Below are 12,798 nucleotides of genomic sequence, written 5' to 3'. Positions count from 1 at the left end.
TGTGGAGTCTTAGATGGTGATACTAAATCAGGCTCCTGTGCTCTGGAGGTTAACACAGAAACTTCTATTTGATCCCCGTGGGTAGGGGAAACAGGAGGTGGTGAATATGATGGCGGCATGGGGGGAGGGTGGGCAGTTGGAAGAACTGCCTGTGCAGCTCGCTGTTTTGCAAAACACTTCTAACTTTAGCGAGATCCTATAAAAATTGAGTGAGCCATTTAGGGGCTACCGCCCTTCTGATCCTACATTTTGGGTCCGCACCCTATTACAATGGTATACCATGTCTTTCTTAGTCTTAGGCTCGGGGCTATGTTACACCCATTTATCTACTATAGGCCCCAAAGGGCTCTCCTTCAGGGTAGATGGAGTATTTCCCATTTTGTACTTCCCATTTTGTACACCAAAACGCAAAAGACGCAAACAAATTCTGGCATCAGTGCACACAAAACCAAGACCAAAACCAACGAACCAGTTCCCAAATCGGTTCTGAGCGGGGGTAGTGGTGTAGAGAGCAGCCGTCTGGTGCAGAAGCCCACAGGCAGCTAGGAGGAGCTGTGTTAGTCCAAAGGCTTCGGGACACATAGTCCATTCTCAGCCCAGAAGGAGCAGCCAGGGGGAACCAGGGGGAGAGCTTGACTAATTGAGCTTTGTGCCTGCTATAAAGCTTATTGTTTAGCTCTCCGCCAGTAAACTATGGAGGGTTTGTACGTGGCTGCATAAATGGGTCTAAGAATGATGGACAAGTGTGGTATTTGTTGCCTCCAAAGTGTGGAGAGACCTAAGTAAGCCGTGTTGGGCTTGCTATAGTGTGTTGGGGGGCTGAATAGTTAACAGCTGAGGTTTAGCTGCAAGAGGAATTTCCTGGCTTTTAGAGGATCAGTTAATGCCCAGAAATTTAATAGTTGTGGACAGCCCTTGAATTTTATGTGGTGCAATAAATAGCCCACCTGTATGTTATAGATGGGTCACCAACCATGTTAGGGCCTTGTGTACCAGTCTCCTGAGGGGCTCTGGATTAGAACATCCGTATAGTGCCAGACGGTGCAAGGGGACACCAGGTCTTGCCAGCAAAGACTGTGGGCAATAGCTGGGCTGTTAAGATAGCCAGTAGGCAGACAGGTTAAAACATACTGGGTGCCTTCTGAAGTAAAAGTAGACTGCAGCTGGGACTCCTTAATAACTGGTACTGAATAGAACATAGTAGCTAGATTGTCACAGCAAAGTAATTCCCTGGAGCCCTTTGGATATCCTTAATGAACTGGACAATGTTGGAAATGGGAGCCTTAAGAGTGGGGATCAGCATTTATATTTCAGTAGTTGATTATAAGGCACCACTGATTAATAGCAGGCTTTAATAGCAGCCAAATGGGGAAATTGAAAAGGAGAAATGGTGTGTTTAATGACTTCTTTTTTTCATAAATTCTGAATTATGGGCTGCAATCCCACAGCCCCCTGTCATACATGTTATTGGGGGATATTTACTGTCTTAGGTGGCAGTCTTATGGGCTCCCAATTTCAGCTTCCACCAGGAAGGCCAGGAATTTGGGTTTGTTCCAAATGGCGTTGCAGTATATCAAGGCATCCATAGCTGTAACGGGAAAGGGTAGGGCCAGAGGGGCTACCACCCCTAAAAGATTTTTAATAAAGATGGTTTCAGTAGTGACATTCAATGGAAGTTGAATGCTTTCTACTCCCCTGACTACTATGCCTTGTAATCTAAAGTGTGGCCCTTGCTTATAATTGGAGGGGTTCCCAGGAGGCACTGTAATTTGAGCTCCAGTTGCCAATGAGAGCCATAAGAAAAGTTGTTTATGTGTGTCCCACGGATAATTAGAGAAGTATATGGGCAAGTGTCCCAGAGGAGGGCCACGCTCCAGGGATCTGCCAGGTCCCTAAGGCACAGGCCTTGGCAGAGGTCAGGGTACAGGATTCGGAGAGGTGACAGCTGCCCATCACTCCAGTCTCCTGAAGAGTCTGCAGCGCCTGAGCAAAAATTTCTAACGTGTGCTTGGGCGGTCTCGAGTTTACGTCATTAGGGACCCCCGATCTCCAGAGCTGCCAATACAGCGAGGTCTGTTAGTCATCTCATGAAGGATGGAGCTGTGTGATGGCACCACCCCTTGGTGGAGACCGGTAAGGGTCCCAGAAGTCCCTATATCCCTTAAGCGTCCTCTGCTGGGTTCCTGGCCAATGGGGCAGCGGGGCCCACGTGCGAGATTTGGGGCTTCAGAAAAATTATCTTTTTCATATCCAGCTACAACATGGATGCAGCCCCACGCCTGTTGGACTGTATCTGACGTTTCTTTGAATTGTAACAGCATGGCTTTATAATTAGGGGGAGCACCCTTCTCCCCCTTCCCTTGGACAAATTTTTTCTAGAAAAATTTGCCTTTCTATCATGGTATAGTTACACGTCTCTGTTTCTTGTTCATGCTGGTCATCCGATGTTTCGGTGCAATGGATGGTGACAGGGAACACCTGGAATGGGAGTTTTCCTCTTCCCTGACTCATATGCTGCCACTTCCTGTTTAGGGTGTCCCAGTCAGCCTGGGTGGGGTCAAGGGATGATTTGCAACAGCAGCAAGAAATGCAGCAACATAGGAGGCACTTACCTCAGCGGCATTTGCCCGTTCAGGGTACCATGATGCCCCTGGTAGAGCTGCCTCTATCATCGGTTAGGGCTGTGTGGGGAACTCTTGGATGTATGTTTAGGGTATAGGATGGTTTGGGGTAATAGTAAAGCTGTGTAGAGACTGTGTATGTGTGATCTGGGGAGAGATGAGGGGCATGAGTGACTTTGTGAGTGTACGGTTGGTGTAGCATGGTGTGGCTGGGTGGTGGACTGCTTCTGGGTGTTTTGAGGCTATGTGTGCAGGCATTTGAGAAGAGGTAGGGGTATGCATTTTAATGCTTTGTGTGTTGGATCTGTGTGTATTCAGAGTGCAGGGGTTATACACATGCTCATCCTGTAGGGTAAGAGTTCAGGGAGTGTATTTTTGATGCGGAGGAATTTGCAGAGATTGGGGTTGTCAGTGTAAATTGGGGCTGCCAGCTGTGTGTGTATCATCAGGGGATATGACAGAGGCTGTTTATAGTATCTCAAGAGGGAGATGGGTGTATGTTTGTACTGGGGGTGTGAGGTCATGATGTGTTCTGGGGGGAGTATTTAGGAGAAGGTTGGAAACATTGTGTCTCTCTGATGGTATTTTGTGTTTGTCTCAGCTTCTGAGGCATTGTACATACGCGGATGTTGACAGCTGTGTGGGGACTGTATGTGTTCTATTTGGATTTTGGGGGTTGTGTCTTATATTAAGAAGTATGTGAGTTTGGTTTGAATATATTTGGCTATTGTTGAAAGGTTTGTGTGTTTGCATTGAGGGGTTATATGGGGTTGGGTGGATTTTTGTGGGGTATGAGGATTTAGGTGTTTGATTATCAGGGGCCGTTGGGGGTGTGTTTTTGTATTCAAGACCGTGGCTGTGATTTTATTGGGGTTTGTAGTGCATGTATATTGGAGCAGGAGGGTTCTGGGCACACAGTCAGGCATCTGCTTATACGTAGGGAGTTTGTGTGTTTGAGGATGTTTGGAGCTCTGTGGGGCTGTGTGATGGTGGCACGGGCGACTGTGGGCAGGTGGAGTGTGTGTTGGGCTGGAAGGGAAACTCGAGGGCCTGTTGGGGACTGTGAGGCGCCCATGTGAACTCCCACGTGGACTGACCTTTGTTCCTTCTGATCTTCTATGGCTTGTACGCATCCTGATCTTCTGTGGCAGCTACTCCCCTGGAATGGTCAGTGATACTCTGCTCATTCTTAGCCAGATGAGTCAGGAAATGTCACTTCCTCTGGCAGCTGGGTGTGCCTCTTGGAAGTGAGTGGTCCTGGGTCCAGGGTGCAGGACTGGTGGACAGATGCAGAGTGAAGCTGATTCCCCCCTGAGCCCTCTCCTCAGTGAGGTGGCCAGGAGGTCAGGGCTGTATCTCCAGAAGGTCAGACATGGCCAGTGCTCTCTAGAATGTGCTGGAGAGGCCAACTCGTTGAATGCACCCTGCCAGGACATAAACAGACCCCGAGGACAATTCCTAAGGGAGAAGTCTATACCTGCCCCTCTTCCACTTTCTCCTTTGGATGGCCTCTACCACAAGGTAAAAGCTAAGCCCCCTCACACGGCCTTTCTTGGCCTGGTCTTACTGACCGGCCAGTCTCTCCCCACATCCTGGCTCACTATGGGCCCTCTGGTGATACCAGCAAGAGGGCCCCCTGCATGTCAGTTCTCACCTCCTTCCCTTGGCCCATGCTGCCCTTGCTGTTTGTCCTGCTCTTACTCCCCCAAGGCTGTTAAGTCACCCTGTCCAGGTGGGAGGGATCCATTGGAAATGCACATTTGAGTAATTACTGCATCACCTGAGTCTCCAGCATGTGCCAGGCACTATGACGCTTGCCAAATCCATAAAAACCCCACAAAGCGGATATGCTATTAGTTGCACTTTGCAGGTGATGATGCTGAGGTTCAGAGGTGAGCAACCATGACCAAGTACCCTGTATGTACCAGAATATCAATCAGACTGGTCAACGTATCCAATAAAGCCAAACATTGGTCTGATCAGGACACCTAGATGCAAGGCTGTAAAGGCGCAAAATATGTCCCAGCACGAGAAAGAGCAGTGCCAAGTACCCCAGCAGAGAAGCAGTGTTCATATCTTGCTTTCTTAATTGAAATAACTGCACATCAACCCACAACTTCCTACTCTGTTAATAGGAGAAAAATACCAATGTGCGTTGTCCTGTAAAACTACCTTAAAAGAATATGTATGATCCCGAATGCTTTAGTAATGACCCCAAATCATCATCATGAAGTTGGGATACTTCTTAAAACACTGCAAGTCTTACACACTGGCATATAGAATCTGTAAAGTCAGTTCTTTGGGTAATGATGGTAGACAGAAGTGGCCCAGAAGGACAGAAGACAGAAAATAGAGCAGAAACTATTTGTCCAGAGGTGACCATGGGTCATAGCCAAGGTTCAAGCATTACGAGGGAGGTGGTGAAAATAGTAATGGGCATAGAGTGTAATAAGTCAAGGATATCTAATGTAGTTTCTAATGAATGTTTGTGAAAGACATATAACTAAAAAGATAATAGGCTGGGAGGTGAAATAATACAAAACATTTGATATATTTTTTACAAGGATAAGAGAAGATAGAAATGAACATTAAAGAAGTAGGTCTTTAGAAATAGAAAATAGAAAAACTATAAGATGGTTAATAACCTCACAACATGATGAGGCAACTTAGATTTATTTTGTTTAAATAAATTGGTAGACTATATTTACAGTAGTTTTAAGTTTAAAGAGAATTTTTGAGCAGAGTATAGAGTTCCCATACACCCCCTCACATCTATTCCCCAAACCACAGTTTCCCGTATTATTAACGTCTTGCATTAGTGTGGGGCATTTTTTTACAATTGATGAGCCAATGTTCATACATTATTATTAACTAATATCCATAGTTTACATTACAGTTTACTCTGTTGTATATCCTATGGGTTTTGACGAATGTATGACAAGCATTGACCATTACAGTATCATACAGAATAGGTTAAGTGCCCTACGTTTTCCAGGATGTCATATAGCCGAAATCATACAGTATGTATCCATTTCAGGTTGGCATCTTTCATTTAGCAATATGCGTTTAGGGTTCCTCCATGTCTCTTCCATTTAGTACTCTTATAGCTCAAGGTGCCATAACATAATACTATAGGCTTAGTGACTTTAACAACTCACAGTTCTAGAGGCTTGGAAGTCTAAGCTCATGGTGCTGGCCAATTCAGTGCCTGGTGAGGGCTCTCTTGCTGGCTTGCAGACAACTGTCTTTTCACTGTGTCCTCACATGTTGGAGAGAGACAGAAAACATTCTCTGGTTTCTTCTTATAGGGGCACTAATAGAGCCTAATCCTCAAGACATCATTTAATCTAATTACCTGCCAAAGGCCCCATCTCCAAATACCATCACTTTGTTAGAGCTTGAATGTATGAATTTTGGGGGGACAGAATTCAGTTGACAGTCTCATTCTTCTAACAGTATAAAATATGACTAATAAAGAAAGCTCATCATTAAATTATCTCTTTTCTAGCAATACATAGATATTTACTTGCTTTTTTAAACCATTTCTATTTTTTATTTTTACATCTTTATTGGAAAATAATTGCTTTACAATGGTGTGTTAGTCTCTGATTTATAACAAAGCGAATCAGTCATACATGTACATATGTTCCCATATCTCTTCCCTCTTGCGTCTCCCTCCCTCCCACCCTCCCTATCCCACCCCTCTAGGTGGTCACAAAGCACCGAGCTGATCTCCCTGTGCCATGTGGCTGCTTCCCACTAGCTAGTGACCTTATATTTGGTTGTGTATCACAGCTTACCCTTCCCCCTCCCCATATCCTCAAGTCCATTCTCTAGTAGGTCTGTGTCTTTTTTTTTTTTTTTCGGTACGCGGGCCTCTCACTATTGTGGCCTCTCCCGTTGCGGAGCACAGGCTCCGGACGCGCAGGCTCAGAGGCCATGGCTCACGGGCCCAGCCACTCCGCGGCATGTGGGATCTTCCTAGACCGGGGCACGAACCCGTGTCCCCTGCATCGGGAGGCAGACTCTCAACCGCTGCACCACCAGGGAATCCCCAGGTCTGTGTCTTTATTCCTGTCTTACCCCTAGGTTCTTCATGACATTTTTTTTCTTAAATTCCATATATATGTATTAGCATACGGTATTTGTCTTTCTCTTTCTGACTTACTTCACTCTGTATGACAGGCTCTAGGTCCATCCACCTCACTACAAATAACTCAATTTCATTTCTTTTTATGGTTGAGTAATATTCCATTGTATATATGTGCCACATCTTCTTTATCCATTCATCTGATGATGGACACTTAGGTTGTTTCCATCTCCGGGCTATTGTAAATAGAGCTGCAATGAACATTTTGGTACATGACTCTTTTTGAATTATGGTTTCCTCAGGGTATATGCCCAGTAGTGGGATTGCTGGGTCATATGGTAGTTCTATTTGTAGTTTTTTAAGGAACCTCCATACTGTTCTCCATAGTGGCTGTACCAATTCACATTCCCACCAGCAGTGCAAGAGTGTTCCCTTTTCTCCACACCCTCTCCAGCATTTATTGTTTCTAGATTTTTTGATGATGGCCATTCTGACTGGTGTGAGATGATATCTCATTGTTGTTTTCAGTTGCATTTCTCTAATGATTAATGGTGTTGAGCATTCTTTCATGTGTTTGTTGGCAGTCTATATATCTTCTTTGGAGAAACGTCTATTTAGGTCTTCTGCCCATTTTTGGATTGGGTTGTTTGTTTTTTTCTTATTGAGCTGCATGGGCTGCTTATAAATTTTGGAGATTAATCCTTTGTCCGTTGCTTCATTTGCAAATATTTTCTCCCATTCTGAGGGTTGTCTTTTGGTCTTGTTTATGGCTTCCTTTGCTGTGCAAAAGCTTTGAAGTTTCATTAGGTCCCATTTGTTTATTTTTGTTTTTATTTCCATTTCTCTAGGAGGTGGGTCCAAAAGGATCTTGCTGTGATTTGTGTCATGGAGTGTTCTGCCTATGTTTTCCTCTAAGAGTTTGATAGTTTCTGGCCTTACATTTAGGTCTTTAATCCATTTTGAGCTTATTTTTGTGTATGGTGTTAGGGAGTGATCGAATCTCATACTTTTACATGTCCCTGTCCAGTTTTCTCAGCACCACTTATTGAAGAGACTGTCCTTTCTCCACTGTACATTCCTGCCTCCTTTATCAAGTATAAGGGGACCATATGTGCGTGGGTTTATCTCTGGGCTTTCTATCCTGTTCCATTGATCTATCTTTCTGTTTTTGTGCCAGTACCATACTGTCTTGATTACTGTAGCTTTGTCGTATAGTCTGAAGTCTGGGAGCCTGATTCCTCCAGCTCCATTTTACGTTCTCAAGATTGCTTTGGCTGTTCAGGGTCTTTTGTGTTTCCATACAAATTGTGAAATTTTTTGTTCTAGTTCTGTGAAAAATGCCAGTGGTAGTTTGCTAGGGATTGCATTGAATCTGTAGATTGCTTTGGTAGTAGAGTCATTTTCACAATGTTGATTCTTCCCATCCAAGAACATGGTATATCTCTCCATCTATTTGTATCATCTTTAATTTCTTTCATCAGTGTCTTATAATTTTTTGCATACAGGTCTTTTGTCTCCTTGGGTAGGTTTATTCCTAGAAATATTATTCTTTTTGTTGCAGTGGTAAATGGGAGTGTTTTCTTGATTTCACTTTCAGCTTTTTCATCACTAGTGTATAGGAATGCCAGAGATTTCTGTGCCTTAATTTTGTATCCTGCTACTTTACCAAATTCATTGATTAGCTCTAGTAGTTTTCTGGTAGCATCTTTAGGATTCTCTATTTATAGTATCATGTCATCTGCAAACAGTAACAGCTTTACTTCTTCTTTTCCGATTTGGATTCCTTTTATTTCCTTTTCTTCTCTGATTGCTGTGGCTAAAACTTCCAAAACTGTGTTGAATAAGAGTGGTGAGAATGGGCAACCTTGTTTTGTTCCTGATCTTATTGGAAATGCTTTCAGGTTTTCACCATTGAGGATGATGTTGGCTGTGGGTTTGTCATATATGGCCTTTATTATGTTGAGGAAAGTTCCCTCTATGCCTACTTTCTGCAGGTTTTTTATCATAAAGGGGTGTTGAGTTTTGTCAAAAGCTTTCTCTGCATCGATTGAGATGATCATATGGTTTTTCTCCTTCAATTTGTTAATGTGGTGTATCACGTTGATTGATTTGCGTATATTGAAGAATGCTTGCATTCCTGGAATAAACCCCACTTGATCATGGTGTATGATCCTTTTAATGTGCTGTTGGATTCTGTTTGCTAGTATTTTGTTGAAGATTTTTGCATCCATGTTCATCAGCGATATTGGCCTGTAGTATTCTTTCTTTGTGACATCCTTGTCTGGTTTTGGTATCAGGGTGATGGTGGCCTTGTAGAATGAGTTTGGGAGTGTTCCTCCTTCTGCTATATTTTGGAAGAGTTTGAGAAGGATAGGTGTTAGCTTTTCTCTAAATGTTTGATAGAATTCACTTGTGAAGCCATCTGGTCCTGGGTTTTTGTTTGTTGGAAGATTTTTAATCACAGTTTCAATTTCAGTGCTTGTGATTGGTCTGTTCATATTTTCTATTTCTTCCTGATTCAGTCTTGGCAGGTTGTGCATTTCTAAGAATTTGTCCATTTCTTCCAGGTTGTCCATTTTATTGGCATAGAGTTGCTTGTAGTAATCTCTCCTGATCTTTTGTATTTCTGCAGTGTCAGTTGTTACTTCTCCTTTTTCATTTCTAATTCTATTGATTTGAGTCTTCTCCCTTTTTTTCTTGATGAGTCTGGCTAATGGTTTATCAATTTTGTTTATCTTCTCAAAGAACCAGCTTTTAGTTTTATTGATCTTTGCTATCGTTTCCTTCATTTCTTTTTCACTTATTTCTGATCTGATTTTTATGATTTCTTTCCTTCTGCTAACTTTGGGGTTTTTTTGTTCTTCTTTCTCTAATTGCTTTAGGTGCAAGGTTAGGTTGTTTATTCGACATGTTTCCTGTTTCTTAAGGTAGGATTGTATTGCTATAAACTTCCCTCTTAGAACTGCTTTTGCTGCCTCTCCTAGGTTTTGGGTTGTCGTGTCTCCATTGTCATTTGTTTCTAGGTATTTTTTGATTTCCTCTTTGATTTCTTCAGTGATCACTTCGTTATTAAGTAGTGTATTGTTTGGCCTCCATGTGTTTGTATGTTTTACAGCTCTTTTCCTGTAATTGATATCTAGTCTCATAGCATTGTGGTCGGAAAAGATACTTGATACAATTTCAATTTTCTTAAATTTACCAAGGCTTGATTTGTGACCCAAGATATGATCTATCCTGGAGAATGTTCCATGAGCACTTGAGAAAAATGTGTATTCTTTTGTTTTTGGATGGAATGTCCTATAAATATCAGTTAAGTCCATCTTGTTTAATGTATCATTTAAAGCTTGTGTTTCCTTATTTATTTTCATTTTGGATGATCTGTCCATTGGTGAAAGTGGGGTGTTAAAGTTCCCTACTATGAATGTGCTACTGTCGATTTCCCCTTTTATGGCTGTTAGTATTTGCCTTATGTATTGAGGTGCTCCTATGTTGGGTGCCTAAATATTTACAATTGTTATATCTTCTTCTTGGATCGATCCCTTGATCATTAGGTAGTGTCCTTCTTTGTCTCTTCTAATAGTCTTTATTTTAAAGTCTATTTTGACTGATATGAGAACTGCTACTCCAGCTTTCTTTTGGTTTCCATTTGCATGGAATATCTTTTTCCATCCCCTTACTTTCAGTCTGTATGTGTCTCTAGGTCTGAAGTGGGTCTCTTGTCGACAGCATATATATGGGTCTTGGTTTTGTATCCATTCAGCCAATCTGTGTCTTTTGGTGGGAGCATTTAGTCCATTTACATTTAAGGTAATTATCGATATGTGTGTTCCTATTCCCATTTTCTTAATTGTTTTGGGTTCGTTATTGTAGGTCTTTTCCTTCTCTTGTGTTTCTTGCCTAGAGAAATTCCTTTAGCATTTGTTGTAAAGCTGGTTTGGTGGTGCTGAACCCTCTCAGCTTTTGCTTGTCTGTAAAGGTTTTAATTTCTCCATCAAATCTGAATGAGATCCTTGCTGGGTAGAGTAATCTTGGTTGCAGGTTTTTCTCCTTTATCACTTTAAAAATGTCCTGCCAGTCCCTTCTTGCTTGCAGAGTTTCTGCTGAAAGATCAGCTGTTAACCTTATGGGGATTCCCTTGTGTGTCATTTGTTGTTTTTCCCTTGCTGCTTTTAATATGTTTTCTTTGTATTTAATTTTTGACAGTTTGATTAATATGTGTCTTGACATGTTTCTCCTTGGATTTTTCCTGTATGGGACGCTCTGTGCTTCCTGGACTTGATTAACTATTTCCTTTCCCATATTAGGGAAGTTTTCAACTATAATCTCTTCAAATATTTTCTCAGTCCCTTTCTTTTTCTCTTCTTCTTCTGGAACCCCTATAATTCGAATGTTGGTGCGTTTAATGTTGTCCCAGGGGTCTCTGAGACTGTCCTCAGTTCTTTTCATTCTTTTTTCTTTATTCTGCGCTGCAGTAGTTATTTCCACTATTTTATCTTCCAGGTCACTTATCCGTTCTTCTGCCTCAGTTATTCTGCTATTGATCCAATCTAGAGTATTTTTAATTTCACTTATTGTGTTGTTCAAAAAGAGGAAAAGGGGAAAAAATCACAAATCTTGCTCTCAAAGTCCACCTCCTCAAGTTGGGATGATTCCTTGTCTATCCATGTATTCCACAGATGCAGGGTACAAGTTGATTGTGGAGCTTTAATCCACTGCTTCTGAGGCTGCTGGGAGGGATTTTCCTTTCTGTTCTTTGTTCTCACAGCTCCCGGGTCTCAGCTTTGGATTTGGCCCCGCCTCTGCGTGTAGGTCGCTGGAGGGCGGCTGTTCTTCGCTCAGACAGGACGGGGTTAAAGGAACAGCTGCTTTGGGGACTCTGACTCACTCAGGCCTGGGGGAGGGAGGGGTACAGAGTGCGGGGTGAGCCTGCGGCAGCAGAAGCCGGCGTGACGTTGCACCAGCCCGAGGCGCGCCGTGCACTCTCCCGGGGAAGCCGTCCCTGGATCCCGGGACCCCGGCAGTGGCAGGTTGCACAGGCTCCCCGGAAAGGGGGCATGGACAGTGGCCTGCGCTCGCACACAGGCCTCTTGGCGGTGGCAGCAGCAGCCCTAGCGTCCCACGCCTGCGCCCGTCTCTGGAGCTCCTTTAAGCGGTGCTCTTAATCCCCTCTCCTCGCGCACCAGGAAACAAAGAGGGAAGAAAAAGTCTCTTGCCTCTTTGGCAGGTCCAGACTTTTTCCAGGACTCCCTCCCGGCCAGCTGTTGTGCACTAACCCGTTCAGGCTGTGTTCAGGCCGCCAACCCCAGTCCTCTCCCTGCGCGCTCCCGACCGAAACCCGAAACCCGAGCCTTAGCCCCCAGCCCCGCCCTCCCCGGCGGCCGAGCAGACAAGCCTCTCCGGCTGGTGAGTGCTGGTCGGCACCAATCCTCTGTGCGGGAATCTCTCTGCTTTGCCCCCCGCTCCCCTGTTGCTGTGCTCTCCTCCGCTACTCCCAAGCTTTCCCCCTCCGCCACCTGCAGTCTCCGCCCTCGAAGGGGCTTCCTAGTGTGTGGAAAGCTTTCCTGCCTCCCAGCTCCCTCCCACTGGCGCAGGTCCCGTCCCTATCCTTTTGTCTCTGTTTATTCTTTTTTCTTTTGCCCTACCCAGGTACATGGGGAGTTTCTTGCCTTTTGGGAGGTCTGAGGTCTTCTGCCAGCGTTCAGTAGGTGTTCTGTAGGAGTTGTTCCACGTGTAGATGAATTTCTGGTGTATCTGTGGGGAGGAAGGTGATCTCCGCGTCTTACTCTTCCGCCATCTTCCCCCAGGCCCCTAAAGAGTTTTATTAGCAACTAATCAAGATGTTTTTTCACAAGGCTCCCGATTAGCTGTTGGTATACTAAGAGTGAATCAGAGTTAGCGTAGTTTCTGATTTCTTTTACATTGTCAATGTGGATGATCATATTTTTACTGCTGGGGGTGGTGGTGGTGGGGAGTGAGGGAATGTTCCTTTCCTGCTCCTGATGTTTCAGTCCTGTCAAGAGAGCTCGTAGGGTCCTATCAGCGCTGCTTCTTTACTGACTCAGGGTGATCAAGTGACTTATACAGAAA

The sequence above is a fragment of the Mesoplodon densirostris genome, chromosome 2, assembly GCF_025265405.1.
Source record: "Mesoplodon densirostris isolate mMesDen1 chromosome 2, mMesDen1 primary haplotype, whole genome shotgun sequence".
NCBI lineage: Eukaryota > Metazoa > Chordata > Mammalia > Artiodactyla > Ziphiidae > Mesoplodon > Mesoplodon densirostris.
Note: the sequence above shows the minus strand (reverse complement) of the source record.